The 13778-nt window shown below is 45.2% G+C and overlaps 1 protein-coding gene across 1 annotated transcript in view; it reads left to right on the top strand.

Moving 5' to 3' along the window:
- Positions 1–527: 527 nt before the first annotated feature.
- The window catches only part of LOC108874588 (complexin-2), a 36346-nt gene continuing 23095 nt past the window's right edge, over positions 528–13778 (top strand). The window contains exon 1 of the mRNA XM_018663099.2: positions 528–639. The gene's annotated coding sequence lies outside the window, so the exon portion shown is untranslated. The remainder of the gene's footprint in view (positions 640–13778) is intronic.

Consider the following 13778-nt stretch of genomic DNA (forward strand, 5'->3'; position numbering starts at 1 on the left):
TCCTCCTCTCCTCCTCTCTCCTCCTCTCTCCTCCTCCTCTCTCCTCCTCTCTCCTCTCCTCCTCCTCCTCTCTCCTCCTCTCCTCCTCTCTCCTCTCCTCCTCCTCCTCTCTCCTCTCTCCTCCTCCTCCTCTCTCCTCCTCCTCCTCCTCTCCTCCTCCTCCTCCTCTCTCCTCCTCCTCTCCTCCTCCTCTCTCCTCCTCTCTCCTCCTCTCTCCTCCTCCTCTCCTCCTCCTCCTCCTCCTCTCTCCTCCTCCTCTCTCCTCCTCCTCTCCTCCTCTCCTCTCCTCCTCCTCTCTCCTCCTCCTCCTCTCTCCTCCTCCTCCTCCTCCTCCTCCTCCTCCTCCTCCTCCTCCTCTCCTCCTCCTCCTCCTCCTCCTCCTCCTCCTCCTCCTCCTCCTCCTGTCTCCTCCTCCTCCTCCTCCTCCTCTCCTCCTCCTCCTCTCTCCTCCAGTCTTAGACGAACAGAGGAGGCTGTGAGGTAATAGTGCGCAGGAGGGGGTGGAGGTGGAGAGACAAAGAGGAGGAGGAGAGAGAGAGGGAGGGAGAGGGAGGGAGAGGGAGGGAGGCATCAGACGGAGCTCTGGCTGCAGACTGGTCCGGATCCCTTTCGCCGCCTCGGTCGCTTCAGACGCATCAGGTTAGTAAAAACACAAACGCACCGCGCGGCGCCAAAATATCAGAGAGCGCGTGACGGGGAAGTGACGCTCGGTTGTTTATTCAGTGGTGTTTGTTTGTTTGTTTGTTTCTCTGAGGAGCTGGGTTACGTTAGTGATGCGGCTCGGAAGGTGTCAGCGGCGCGAGGATGGAGCTGAGGAGCGAGAGGGTGCGCGCAGATTTTTAGGCGTGAACAGCTGCTGTGTGTGTGTGTGTGTGTGTGTGCAGGCTGCAGGTATCAGTCAGCTTCACCTGGCAGGATGCTTTAATGCAACATGCGGAAACGGCGCGGAGGGCGCGCGCTCTCTGCAAAAATCCCCGGTTTTATATTTCAGTTTTTGGCACGCGGGTGCTAAACATCAAGGCGGATGATACGTCCCCCCCTCCCCTCCCCCTCCTCCTCCGGCTCGGTGTTATCCGTCTTTTCAGCCAGGTGAAAGCTTTCAGCGCCATATCGCGCCTGTAGGTGCGAATGATGAGACAGGGAGGAGGAGGAGGAGGAGGAGGAGGAGGCCGGCTCCGGTCCTCCGCAGTGCCGTCACCAGCAGCAGCAGCAGCAGCAGCAGCAGCTGGTGGTGGATGGTGGAGAGTCTGAATTATTTATAGCTGCCAGTGCATTGATTAGCTTTATGTAATGCACCGTGAGCTGAGCAGAGCTGTGCGCGTGCGCGTGTGAATGAGAGAGAGGGTCTGTCATGGTGGAGGGCGGCGTGCATCGAGGAAACAGTTTGAGACTAAATGAGCGTGTGCACGCTTATATACACGTGCACACGCTCGTTAGACGGTGTGTGTGTGTGTGTGTGTGTGTGTGTGAGCTGAGCCGTTGTAACCTATAGAACAGACTGATTCAGTTAAAGGAAACAGCTGTGTCCAGATGTTTCCAGGTGAAGTGTGTGTCACACACCTGACAGGTGAATAACCTGCATCCTGTCCTGAAACATGATGCGTCTGCAGTGACTCCAGGTCAGGGTGGATCTCTCCTCCCTCTGTGAGCAGTGTTTGGTTCTGTGTGTAGATTTCCCTCCTGGAGACTGAAGGATGATTCTATCTGATGAACCAGTTTCCTCTCTCAGCTCCTGGTTCAGGTTCAGACAAAGATCCTGGTTTAATACAAAGTTCATGAGACCTGATTTATTTACGTTTAACCAGCGCCGTCGTCTTTCCCTCCACTTTCATCTAACGCTGTCGTTTCCTTGTTTTTGGTGTCAGGCTGATCTCGATGCAGAACCTCCACATCGTCTCTGTTATTAAACCAGAACATGTGGAACTGTGGAGCCTAAATGAAAGAAAAAAGATCTCAGTTCATGATCTGTTTGGATTCAGTTCAGTTTGATTCCTGAGGATTCACTTTTATTATAGATGAATATCAGCACTGTACAAGTGTAAAAGATCGTCTCATTTAAGATGAGAGCGCTGTGATTCAAAATAAACTACAGCTTTTATAATCAATAATCAAACTAAAGGGACCCAGATTAAAAAAAACACAACGTGGGATTTGAATCTCTGTTGGATTTTCAACCATAGATTTGAAAAATCCAGTTCACTGACTCATTTTTAGCTGCAGATAAGAAGTAATACCTGAGAGAATGACTGATGTTAAGGCTCCTGCTCTGCTCTGAGTCCTGGCAGCAGCAGGTTCAGTTCAGGTGTAGTTCCTGTTTCAACACCTTCTGCTGTACAGTCTCCATCATCAGCTCTGCATCATCTCTCTGTCGATCGGCCGATGAATGAACCTCGGTTGGTTGGATCTGTGTGTTTGTGAGAGGTTTGACTGACAGGAGGGTTCGTGAGGACTGCTGAGGATCGTGGTCTGTCTGTGTGTCGGCCTGCTGCTGCCATAAACAGACTCTGATCCACCATCAGCTCCTGTTAGTCATCCGGCTGTATGAGCTGCAGGCTGAGAGGAAACTCCCTGATTCATCTGTTCATGCTCAGACTGAATGGAGACGCTGTGTGTCTACTGCCTGTCACAGGTTTCTGATGGAACCTGTCTGTGATCGGCTGAGTCCGTCATCAGTTGGTATTTTTATTCTCTAGAACCTGAACCTGAAGCTCGATTCAGAGCGTTCTTATTGCACTGAGATCTGTCTTCAGTGGTTTCTGTGCGATCGATCGGAGCCGAATCATAAATCATATTTGTGCAGCCTGATGATTTAATAGCAGGTGTTATCTCCACCTGTTTGTTCAGTTGGACGCTGCAGACGGAGGCGTCTTTCACCCGACGCCATCAGACTCCTCAGCTGCTCAGTCTGTCTTCACCTGCGTGAATATAATGACAGTCCCTGGTTGTTGGAGGGACGGTGTCTGTGTGGTCACATCTTTATCAGTTATGGAGCCAGACGTTCCTGATTTACTGAAAAGAGGCAGAGGTGAGGAGAGATGTCTGACTGTAACAGGCAGAGACATCTGTCAATCAAACTAAATCAACCCCAGCCTCAAAGGCCCGGTCGCTGTTTGTTTTGACCAATTCATTTTCCTTCATAGATCAGACTGTATTGTCTTGTTTGGTAGCTCACAGAGACCAGCAGCAATAAAAAAATTATAAAAAGAGTAAACAGGTGTTTCACAGTAAAAACAGTAACAGCTACACTGCACAAAAGTCAGCAGTAGTTTAGTTGGTTTTACATGAACAGACGTTTCGTGTTCTGATCTAAATTCCAAATGTTTATGTATTTATATTAAGTTAATATAAATCACAGCCAGGGAGATTTCACCACATCAAACAGGAGCAGACGGAGCCGGTCGTTAGAAAAACTGCTCCAAACTGCTGCAAAACGTTTTCTCATTGAACATCCCTGATGCTCTGAAGCTGAATATTTACATACTGATAATATCAAACTGTGTGTGTGTGTGTGTGTGTGTGTGTGATGGAGAGTATTTCGTCATGTTGTCACTCTGCTAGAGCCTCGCCACAGGAGCGACTGTACGTCAGAGGGAATTCATAAAAGATGCATTATTTATAACCGACTGCACAGAAATACCTTCAATTAGTCTTTAGCCTGGAGCTCTTTATTTAGAATGAATCTCAGTTTTCACGCTGTGAGACCTCTCACTACTCTCTCAGTCTCTACGTTCAGGTGACTCCAATTCGAAAGGTTCAGTGTGAAGAAAGAAAACACACGAGGACAGATTTACTCTTTTATTTATTCATTGCCTTTCTGTCTCGCAGTCTGCGCATGGCGACATGAAAAATTTAAGATCTCATCTATAATCTACAAATTATGACGCGAGGACAGCCAGGATGAGGGGAGTCGCTCAGGAAAATGCTAAGCCTCATGGGAAACAGAGTCTTAGAACTGGAGACAGGCTTCAGGCTTCAGTGTTTCTCTGCTGGTTTTTTGGGGTTGATTAGTTTCTGCTGATGAGGGTCGCTCAGGTTAACAAAGCTCACACAGACAGATGGAAAAGATCAGATACAATGACAGGAAGAACAATTCAACTACAAACTGACTGTGGAGGAAAAGGTGCTGCTGGTTATAAAACATCACTCAGCTAGCTGACCCTCTGCCACATCTTTGTTGTTAGAACGGTCTACAGTCTGATATTGAGAGGATATCATCAGGGTGTCAAACTGATTAAGCAGCAAAAACATGTTAAAAAGATAAAGACAGAAGCTAAAGCTACAGTAAACTCGGTTTGTTTACACCGCCATGTTGGCAGGAAAAGCCTAAAAAATTAATGGCACCAGCGTCGTTTTCAAACTGTCACAGTTCACACTTTAAATCCACAAAAAATGAACAATATATTGTAAAATTTGATAGAATAAACATTACTGACTCTGACCCGCCCCCCTTCACTTATCCCTGACTATTCTGCAGCTTCCACCATGTTCACTTTTTATAAATCCAGCAGCAAAGAGACAAGTTAGCTGCTAGCAGTGGTAATTGAACAACGCACTTCCTGCAATATGAGTGTTTCATTTCAACTGTTGCATGCTGGATTGCATGAAGTCAACTAACGAGCTCTATGAAATTAAGAGCAACACTGTTTATGTACAGCAGGTAGTTCTCTATTCATTGTAAAATATAAAAAGCAGAAGCAGCAGTGTATACATTCAGTAGCTAGCATAGCATAGCAGTGCTAGCTGTAATTAATGTGCTTGATGTGATTTTGGGGAAGAAACGTTTATACCCTCCTTCAACCTCTCACTGTTACACAACATTTAACTGCGACCAGCTCCAAATCCACAAAACAAATAATGAACGTCCAAAATGACTGCATGAGAGTCTGTCTCACAGCCACAGGAAATAATAATAAAAAACATAACTTCACAGACTTATTTACTTTAAACTGCTGCCAAACCATCGATCAGCAAACTGGAAACAGAATCAGGAAACTTTATTAAAATAATAACTGGTTGCAGCTAAATATGAGAGGTTTGTGTTTGTTGTCCATGAAGCTGCAGTCTGCAGCTGCTGTTTTGGTTTGATGGCATTTATGTTCAGTTTGACCTGGACACCCTGACAGATCCAAAACCCATCAGAGCCGTCGAACCGGTCTCGACCACTGAGGCTGTAACTTAATCCAGCAGCGGTGTTGTCAGAGGAGGCTGATAGCAGCTGGATGGAGTGTTTAATCGTGTTGAAATGTTATGCAGATAAAGCGGTGCGAGCCTCACGCTGTGCTCTGAGGAGGCTCAGCCGCCGCCTTATCTTCCCGCCACAGCCCGACGTCGGCCAGAGCGAGTCTGAACAAGCAGGAGAAGAGCGGAGATGAGCTTAACCTCAGACAAAGTCACATGATCTGAACGCATCATGAGTGTAAATATATATCTGGGCAGGGTTAGAAGTTCAGCACAGAGTCCACTTTGTTTCCCTGTTGTGGGACTTTGGGTCTTATCATCAGACTGAGTTTAGAGGACGTTTTATTTGACTTTGAGATGGTGCGTCCACATCTCTCATTCACATTCACTTTCTTTCTTCTGTCTTTAAACCTCCTTTTGTTCCTTATTGGTTTCATTCGTTGGCGTTCCAGTAGTTTTGTTGTGCTGTTTTGTAGAGATGTAACTAACATCTGCTGGTTATTTTAATTAATCAGCTGATCAAACTGCATGGTGTGTTTGTCTTTCATGAATGGTCATCATGCCAGATTAGCCAATCATAGAGCTATTCGGACGCGTTGGACGTAGTGTTCCGTCCCAGATGCCACATCGCTGTTTTTCCATTATGTCTCAGTACAAGGCCCATTCATCCTTCCTGATGTTCATATTCAGGCTCCATGTTGGAAGTTTGTCTGCCATCGACAACATCACGTCCTAATCAGGCTCAATTTGTGTCTGAACTGGGCCTTAAGGTCTTTTCACACCGACAGTGTTTTGTTTGTGTGTGATTAATTCAGACATCGGTTTTGTTGTAAGTTCACAGAATGTGAATATTACACAGCGAAATGTGATTTTTCAGACTTTTCTCAGCACAAGTAAAGGCATCACAGTCACACAGACGGTCAGAGGCTCTGGGTCAAAGGATCTGGTCGCTGGTCGTCTGCCTCCCATCATCTCTAGCAGAACCTCAAACCTCCCACTGACATCCTAAAAATATGTCTGCAGCCGGTCGTGATGGAGCTTCAGCTCCTGAATATTCACAGGCAAGTTTTGCACTTTTACTTTCTGTATCTGCGTCACTGTGCGTGAAAAGTCTTTTAGTCTATAAATCGTGAGAAAAAGTTTTCTAGGCCTGATGTTGGATGTCTTCAGAGACCTCAGAGACCTAAATCCAAAGATATTCAGTTTCTAATGATAAACATCCAGTGTCTCTTTCCCATCTTCACTGACATATTCCACTCACCAGCCCTGGACAGTAACCTCAGTCTAGTTCTAAGTCTTAACCCTGAGACAGTCTGTACGAGGGTTAAAGGCTGAACAAAACGTCCTCACTGGCAAACTCCAGCCATGTCCTCACAAAGATAGAAAGACAAGAGCACAAACACGCTCTGGAGTACAAACAGTCACAATCAGACTCGAGTGTGGAAACAGTTTAGCCTCAAAACTCTCGATTACTGTTTGCAGAGTGAGTCAACAGCTCATATTCAGGCTGCAGGCCACACACACACACACACACACACTGCCAGGCGTCATGGATGAAGCTCTGCAGTTGTGACAGAAGCTAATTAGGAGGAGGAGGAGGAGGAGGATGAAGGGTGGAGGAGGGGTGTCCTGACCTGCAGCTGCTTCATAGTTAAGGGCTAAAAACAGGTCACGGTTCACGGCTGAAACCAAACCAGAGCTGTCCCCTAAAAGTCCAGAAGACCCTGAGTCGACTCCCATATTTCATTCTTTACCCATCCACCTGTCTGTCCACCTGTCTGTCCACCTGTCTGTCTGTCTCCTCCCTGCTCTGGTTCACAGCTGATGAAGTGTTTTGGTTGTGAATTGATGACTCATCCTAAAACAGAAACCGTCTGAGTCACTGACGCCTCTCCGTCTCGTCCTGTGTCTCGCACCTGTGACAGATTTCACTTTTGTTTCCCATTAGATGAGTCACGGTAAAATATTTTGACATTTATTGCTTTTTAATGACCACTCAGACGTTTAATGGACTCTGGTGGGCTGAAGGTCAGAGCGTAACGTCGACCTCTTCCTCTTCCTGCTCAAACACTTTTGTTCTCTTAACAACAGTTTTAATTTGAGCAGTTCTGACTGGTCTTTGTCTGGGTTCTCCTGGTCGACTGTTCAGTGGATCTGAAGGAGAATGAAGGTTCAACTTCTGTGGGAATCCTTGTATAACTGGCTGAGCTCCAAATCCATAGAGATTTCTCCTCTTTCAGATGTCTTTATGTTCCCTGTGTAAAGCATCTTCTCTTTAGAGCTGATCTGTGACCTACTGAATTATAGCCTGTAAAAGGGAGTTTGTCACCGTGCACGCCCTCCGTGAGTTATAAATAAAGTTGGTTTAAAAGACAAACACCTAGAGTCAGTGCAGTCGGATTATCTTTTCATATTTCCTTCACATCTTTCCTTCACCTCATGACATTTTCCATCGAGGTCGAGGAGATTCGACCGCAGCTCAAATCCAACGCCGTCTCTTAATACTTCCCCCTTCTCTGTCTGTGGCTCTCAGCTCATTGGTTCCTACTGAACATGTAAATGTTTCAGTGGTTTCATTTTATCAAATAAACAGGCGACAACAGTGACTTTGTTGTCAGTAATAAAAATACAGACACGTCCTTTAGTCGTCTCCTCCTCAGTGAAGTAAAAATCAGAGCAGTCAAACCTTCCTCCTCCTCCTCCTCCTCCTCCTCCTCCTCTCTCTCCCTGCTGCTGCACAACCTGCTCTCTCTCCCGAGTCAGTCAGAACGTCAGCGACTGGCAAACGCTAACACGGTGATCCACGGCAACAGGTGCCAAAGGGTCGTTGCCGGGGCAACAGTGGCACTTTGCATCAGCTACAGGACAGCATTAAAGAGAGGAAGAGGCTGACAAGTTCAGCTGAGTTTAGGAAGCAGAGACAGTGAGAGCAGGGAAACCACGAATGATTTTACTGCTGTTACTGCCAATAAATCAGTTTCTGATTGTGCTGTAGTTATTGATAAAGCACTTCCCCTAAAAATGCCCCAAAAATAATCTTCAAATCTGTTTAAACCAAACGTGTCAGGCTCATTCAGCTCTAAGTGAAGGAGAGGCCGTAATTAGCTTCATCCATACATCAAAATAACCACAGTCTTATTAAGAAATGCAAGAAAATAATCTTTTCTTTGCATTTTTTAAAAGGATTATTCCTTTAGATGTATTTTCAGTGCAGTTAAATGATGTATGTGTTGGAGTGGAGACAGCTGAGGGTTCGTCTCCAGAGTGTGAAACTCTGATCTCGTTAAACAATAATTTCAGATATTTTCTCCATTTAATTCAGAGCCACATCAGAGTTCAGTGTTTCCAGGTCTCTTTGGACAAAGCTCCGTCTCCGAGCTTCGACCTCAGCCCCTCGTGTCACCCCTCAGAAAACACACGGATTTATTGCTCAATCAGCCGTGTAATGAATCCTACCATCCAGAATCCCCAGCTAATTAACTGCACAGCAGGTTCCACCGCTAAGTTAAATAACTTGTGGCCGGCCCACACTGTAGCCGCCTTGGAGCAGAGCCAGTTCACTTAATTCCAAATAAATACCTTCAGCATATTCAGAGGAAACCAGAGAGACAAAGGCTGAAACGCTGCGCTGAGTTTTTCATTTACAGTGTTAACTGTCTTCACTTTGATGCTGCGCTCTCTCTCTCTCTCTCTCTCTCTCTCTGTGTTGTGTATGACGTTGTGTATTCGTGCTTTACGCTGGTTTGGCGAGCTGCCACTGCACCGCGGCCCTGAAGTCCTGTTGAACACCCGGCTGTCACTGCGTTTATCATGGAGCCCCTCACTCTGTCAGTCAGTGACAGGAAATGGGGCGAATCTTGGCCCCGCTTCGCTGTTGAGCACAATGTTGGCAGCGTGACAGCGGTGTCTCACTTCACTGTACAAGGCCTGAGACAGAAACAGGTCATGAATTAGAATTAGAATCATATCGAGGCTATATATGGACAGGACAATGGAGGAGTTACAGATGGAGAACAATGGAGAGGTTCCCAGTTTTACTGGATCTGCACAGTTAGACAGGTCTGAGCTGTAAGTCACTACAGCTCCTGTTAGTCGGTTGGATTATCGGTTATTTTATTTGGTGATATTGGTGGCACATCTCTAACTTTTATTTAGGTGGCGAGATTGTATGTATGTGATTCAGCTGTTAATAGAGACATTCGGACTGTCATAACATGGGTGACTGTTGTCAAACAGTAGATGCCATACTAGTATCGACTTCATGAAATTGGCCTCGATTCGATACTTAACTTCAAGAAGGAATTAAAATCCTGGAAACACACTCTTTATTCACATGCTCTTCGTAGGAGCCAATCAACCATCTTTTTTCCACATGCAGAGGTTTGTAGTGGGAATGTCTTCAGCATCAGAAACTTGTTGGAGAAAGCACAATCAGTCCAAACAGCTACATGACGTCCCCTGTTTAGAGGACGTGAGGTTTACAGCGAAGCTACAACTGCACAGATTCAGTGTTATTTAACAGCTCTTTAAAGTCACCACAGCACCAACAAACAATCTCCAGGTAAACAGAAGAACTTCAGGATATAAATCCAGCTTTAAAATAGTAAAACCGTCGCTGCACTGCCAGTCTCCAACACACAGGTCGATGACGGGAACTACGTCCTGTTTATTTAGAAAAATAAATAGATTCAGATCCACCACATCAGACCACCAGACCTCCTGCACAATTGTCTAATTTCCTCTCTTTAAACACAGGTATTCTCCCAGACAGCAGCCTGTGATCTCAGTATATTTAAACCCTGCAGATCCTCCTGTCGCCGTGTTGCAGCGAGCGACCCACGGCGAGCTCCACAGCTCTGTGTTTAATGCTAATCATCCATTGTTTCTGCTGTCACATCCACTTTGTCGAGGAGGAAGAGCTATATTGAGCGTAACTTGATTATACTGTATACTCCCTCCACCCACAGCAACCCCCGCTGCCCCTCCACCCGGACACTCACAGAAACACTCCTTTTAGAGTTGGATAATGTTCAGCCTTCACAGCAGTAATGTTACCAACAATGAAGGGTCAAAGGTCGACGTCTCTGTTTTTATAATGAGCCTCATCATGAAACGACAATTAATTAACTGTTTGACAGAAACTTCATCAATAACAATCTTAAATCAGTTAAATGTTATTTATCAAGACAAAAAGCCAAATTAGAAATATTCCTGCTTTTCAATCATTATTTAAATATTTTTAGATTTTAGGAAACTTTCTGTATTTTGTACTGTTTTCTGGCACTAGATTAATCAACCATCCGTTAATTGATAAAAGAGTCTATAAATTTAATGATAATGAATATTAGTTGCAGTCGTACTGACGATAAATAAAGAGGTTAAAAAAGGTAACCATGTTTTTTCCTTTGTTGTTTTCATGTTTTTTTCTTTGTTTTTTTTTCTCTCCATCTCTCGGCAACATTCATCACTGTACTCGAGCAGTTGGCAGGCGTAGCAAACTTCCCACCCACACATCATCGCCACCCACCCTCCCAGCATGCTCCTGGCCACTTACCACAGCCCTCTTAACCCTGATGGAGTAGAAAACGGGGGGAGTGGGGTAGAGGGCCTGAGTGAGCAAACACAGGGGAAAAAAATAGCTGAAGAAAGAAACAAACAGTTTATATTCAGCAGTAATATTTCACATTTACAAACCAGTGAATCTGAGTCTTCCATGTTTCTGATCAGCTCATGTTCTGATCCAGGACTTCTCCAAAAATACAAACAAATCAAAAACTAAATCTGGATCTTAAATCGAGGCCATTTCCTCATGATATTTTCTAAATGTCTGTTTTTCACACCACTGTTCACTGATAGCTTGTTTCAGTGTTGCTCTGCTTCTTTAGTCATTTAACGTTGCGCTGATGTTGTGTTACAGCCTTTGTCTTTGTCCTTTGACCTGAACAAACGTACCGTGTTGTTTGTCCCGACCTTCAGAAAGATCCTACTCAATCACTCGTCATCCGGCCCAACCTTCTCTTAACTCAGACTTCATCATCATACTAAACCATCTGACTTCCTCTTTCACTCCTGTCATGATTCCTACGGCCACTGGACTGTGGATCGTAACAAGCTGCTTGACGACAGTCTCTCTGGACACAGCTGCGATTCATGTGAACGTGTGATGGGAGGGGGAAAGAAACCACCAGTTCTCTCAGCCCTGGTCTCGTTCTCAGAACTTAATTATCAGGTAGATATAACTGATGTATTTTGGTCCCTTGGCAGCAAACAGACACAGAGTCCTACCATATTATTATAGACACAGAGCAACGTTATCATCCTGTTGTTGTTGCGTTTGTGGTCAATTGATCATACACCCAGTCTTCTTTCACCTTTTAGCTCTGGTTTGGTCTCCACCAAAACAATGAGCTCAAAGAGGCTCAGTTCTTCACTGTGACCGTCTCCTGATTCAGAGAGAATAATAAAACCTTTGCTAGTATTTCGTCTGTGACACATCCATCACTTTTCTGCTCCATGACTGTTGGTGCTTGAACTCCTCCGTCCTCCAGCAGAGATGATGTATGCAGCGCTGCGAGCCGACACCATCCTCAGCCCTGAGAACAGCTGTTTGGCCTCGGGGGTTTTCTCACGCTGGCCGGGGAAGTGAAGGTGCTTTTTGCAGTTGTTAGCAGGTGACTTGTAGCTACAGGTAGAATTAGCACCTGTGGGGCCATCAAACTGTCAGAATACCCTCCAGTGAGTCACCAGCTCAGAAAGTGAAACAGGAGTTTAGCTCCGTCGCTGCTCATCATGTGGTTTGACATCTGTGATGGCCGTTCTCCGAGTGAATGGTTTTTATATAAATAAATGCTGAGTGACAACGAAACAACAGCCATCAGGTGATTAAAGGGTCAGTTCACCTCTAGTGGTATCTAGCGTCTGCAGATAGTTTCATCTTTCCAATATCCACAGCTTTACTGTCCTGGTTCACTCTCTCCACTCTCATAGCGTCGATTCTTTGGAGTCGTCGATTCACTCTCACTCCTCTACCTTTCTCTCCCTCTCTCTTAAATCAGTTTCTTATCATCTATCATTTTCTTTCCTCCCACTCTCTGTTGTCTACAACATTTTTCCATCCATCGCCAAGTTTTCTCTTTTCTCTTCCACATCCTCCCTTCTTCCATCCCCCATCTCGTCTTGTCTGTCGCCTTTTCACATTTTTTCACCATTCATCTTCCGCCTCTCTCTATCCTTTCTTCCTACCCTCCTCCCCCTTCCTCTGTCCCCATTTCTCTTCGTTATCTTCCCTCTCTTTTTACGTCTACCATTGAAACCCCCCCACCCCCACCCCATCCTCTCCATCTTCTCTTCCTTCAGCCACCCAACCGCAAGACAAATGGACGAATGCCTCATTGGTGATATATAGCCTCCTTCCTCCCCCTCCATCCTGCATCGCCTGAGGGGAGGAGGAAGTGGGGGGGGTGTTCTGCAGCTACATATATAGGATCGGGCTGTTAAAGTAGCCAGAGTCATTGAGTATGTACATGTGACATTATTGGCTCCTTTTCTCCGCTTCAGCTCTGAGAGTTTCAGTGGCTGTAGATTCTGCTGTCGGATCATTTTGTCTCTGGATTCATTGTCCTCAATTAAATCATCCATTAATTTGCTTAAAATAAGCTTTCTAATTTCACATGACACATATATTCCTTTAACACTTAGGCCTAAAAAGAGCGTTTACAGGCACAAATCAGATAAAAAAGTGAACTGATGATTAAAGAAAGTGTGGACTGAGGATGGATGAGGAAAAAGGCCGACTGATTATAAATAAAGTTTGTGGTGGTTGGAGAAGGACCTGGAAAATGTTGAAGTAGATGAATAAACTGGTTGGTGGATGGATTGGATGGAGGGATGGACCACAGACTGGCTGATAGATGGATGAATGAATGGGTAGATGGAGGTGGAGGTGGATGGACCAAAACTGAATAACACTGGTTGAAAAAAGGATGGATGGATGTACTGAGTGGTTGATGAAAGATGAACTGGGATTATGATGTATCAGTTGGTGACCGGATAGATGGATGAAATGGTGAATGGATAGTTGGATGGATGAAATGGTGAATGGATGGATAAATGATAGATGGGTGAACTGAGTGGTTGATCAAAGATCAACCAGGATTATGATGCATCACTTGGTCACTGGATGGATGGATGAACTGGTGGATGGATGGATGGATGGATGGATGGATGAACTGGTTGATGGATGGATGATAACAATATAAATTGGCAGAGATGGATGATTGATTGAGGGATTGAATGATTAAGTAGCTAATAAATGGATGAATGAATAAATTAATGATGTGATGTGCAAAAACAGCCAGATGGATGGATGAATAAATGGATGGATGGATGGAAGATTAAATGACACCACATGCTAATTGCAGAGATACAGTAGATGGTTACGTGGTGGATGGGCTGATGGAGGCTGAACGATGGGGATAAATGAATGGAGTGATGGATGGATGAATAGATGGATGATGACATTCTGGATCAATGCAAATAGTAAAATATCAGCAGATAATTAAATGTCAACAAATGAGCGGCCTCTCTCCGTCTCTGTCAGA

Source organism: Lates calcarifer, linkage group LG8, assembly GCF_001640805.2.
Source record: "Lates calcarifer isolate ASB-BC8 linkage group LG8, TLL_Latcal_v3, whole genome shotgun sequence".
In the NCBI taxonomy this organism is placed as follows: Eukaryota; Metazoa; Chordata; class Actinopteri; family Centropomidae; genus Lates; species Lates calcarifer.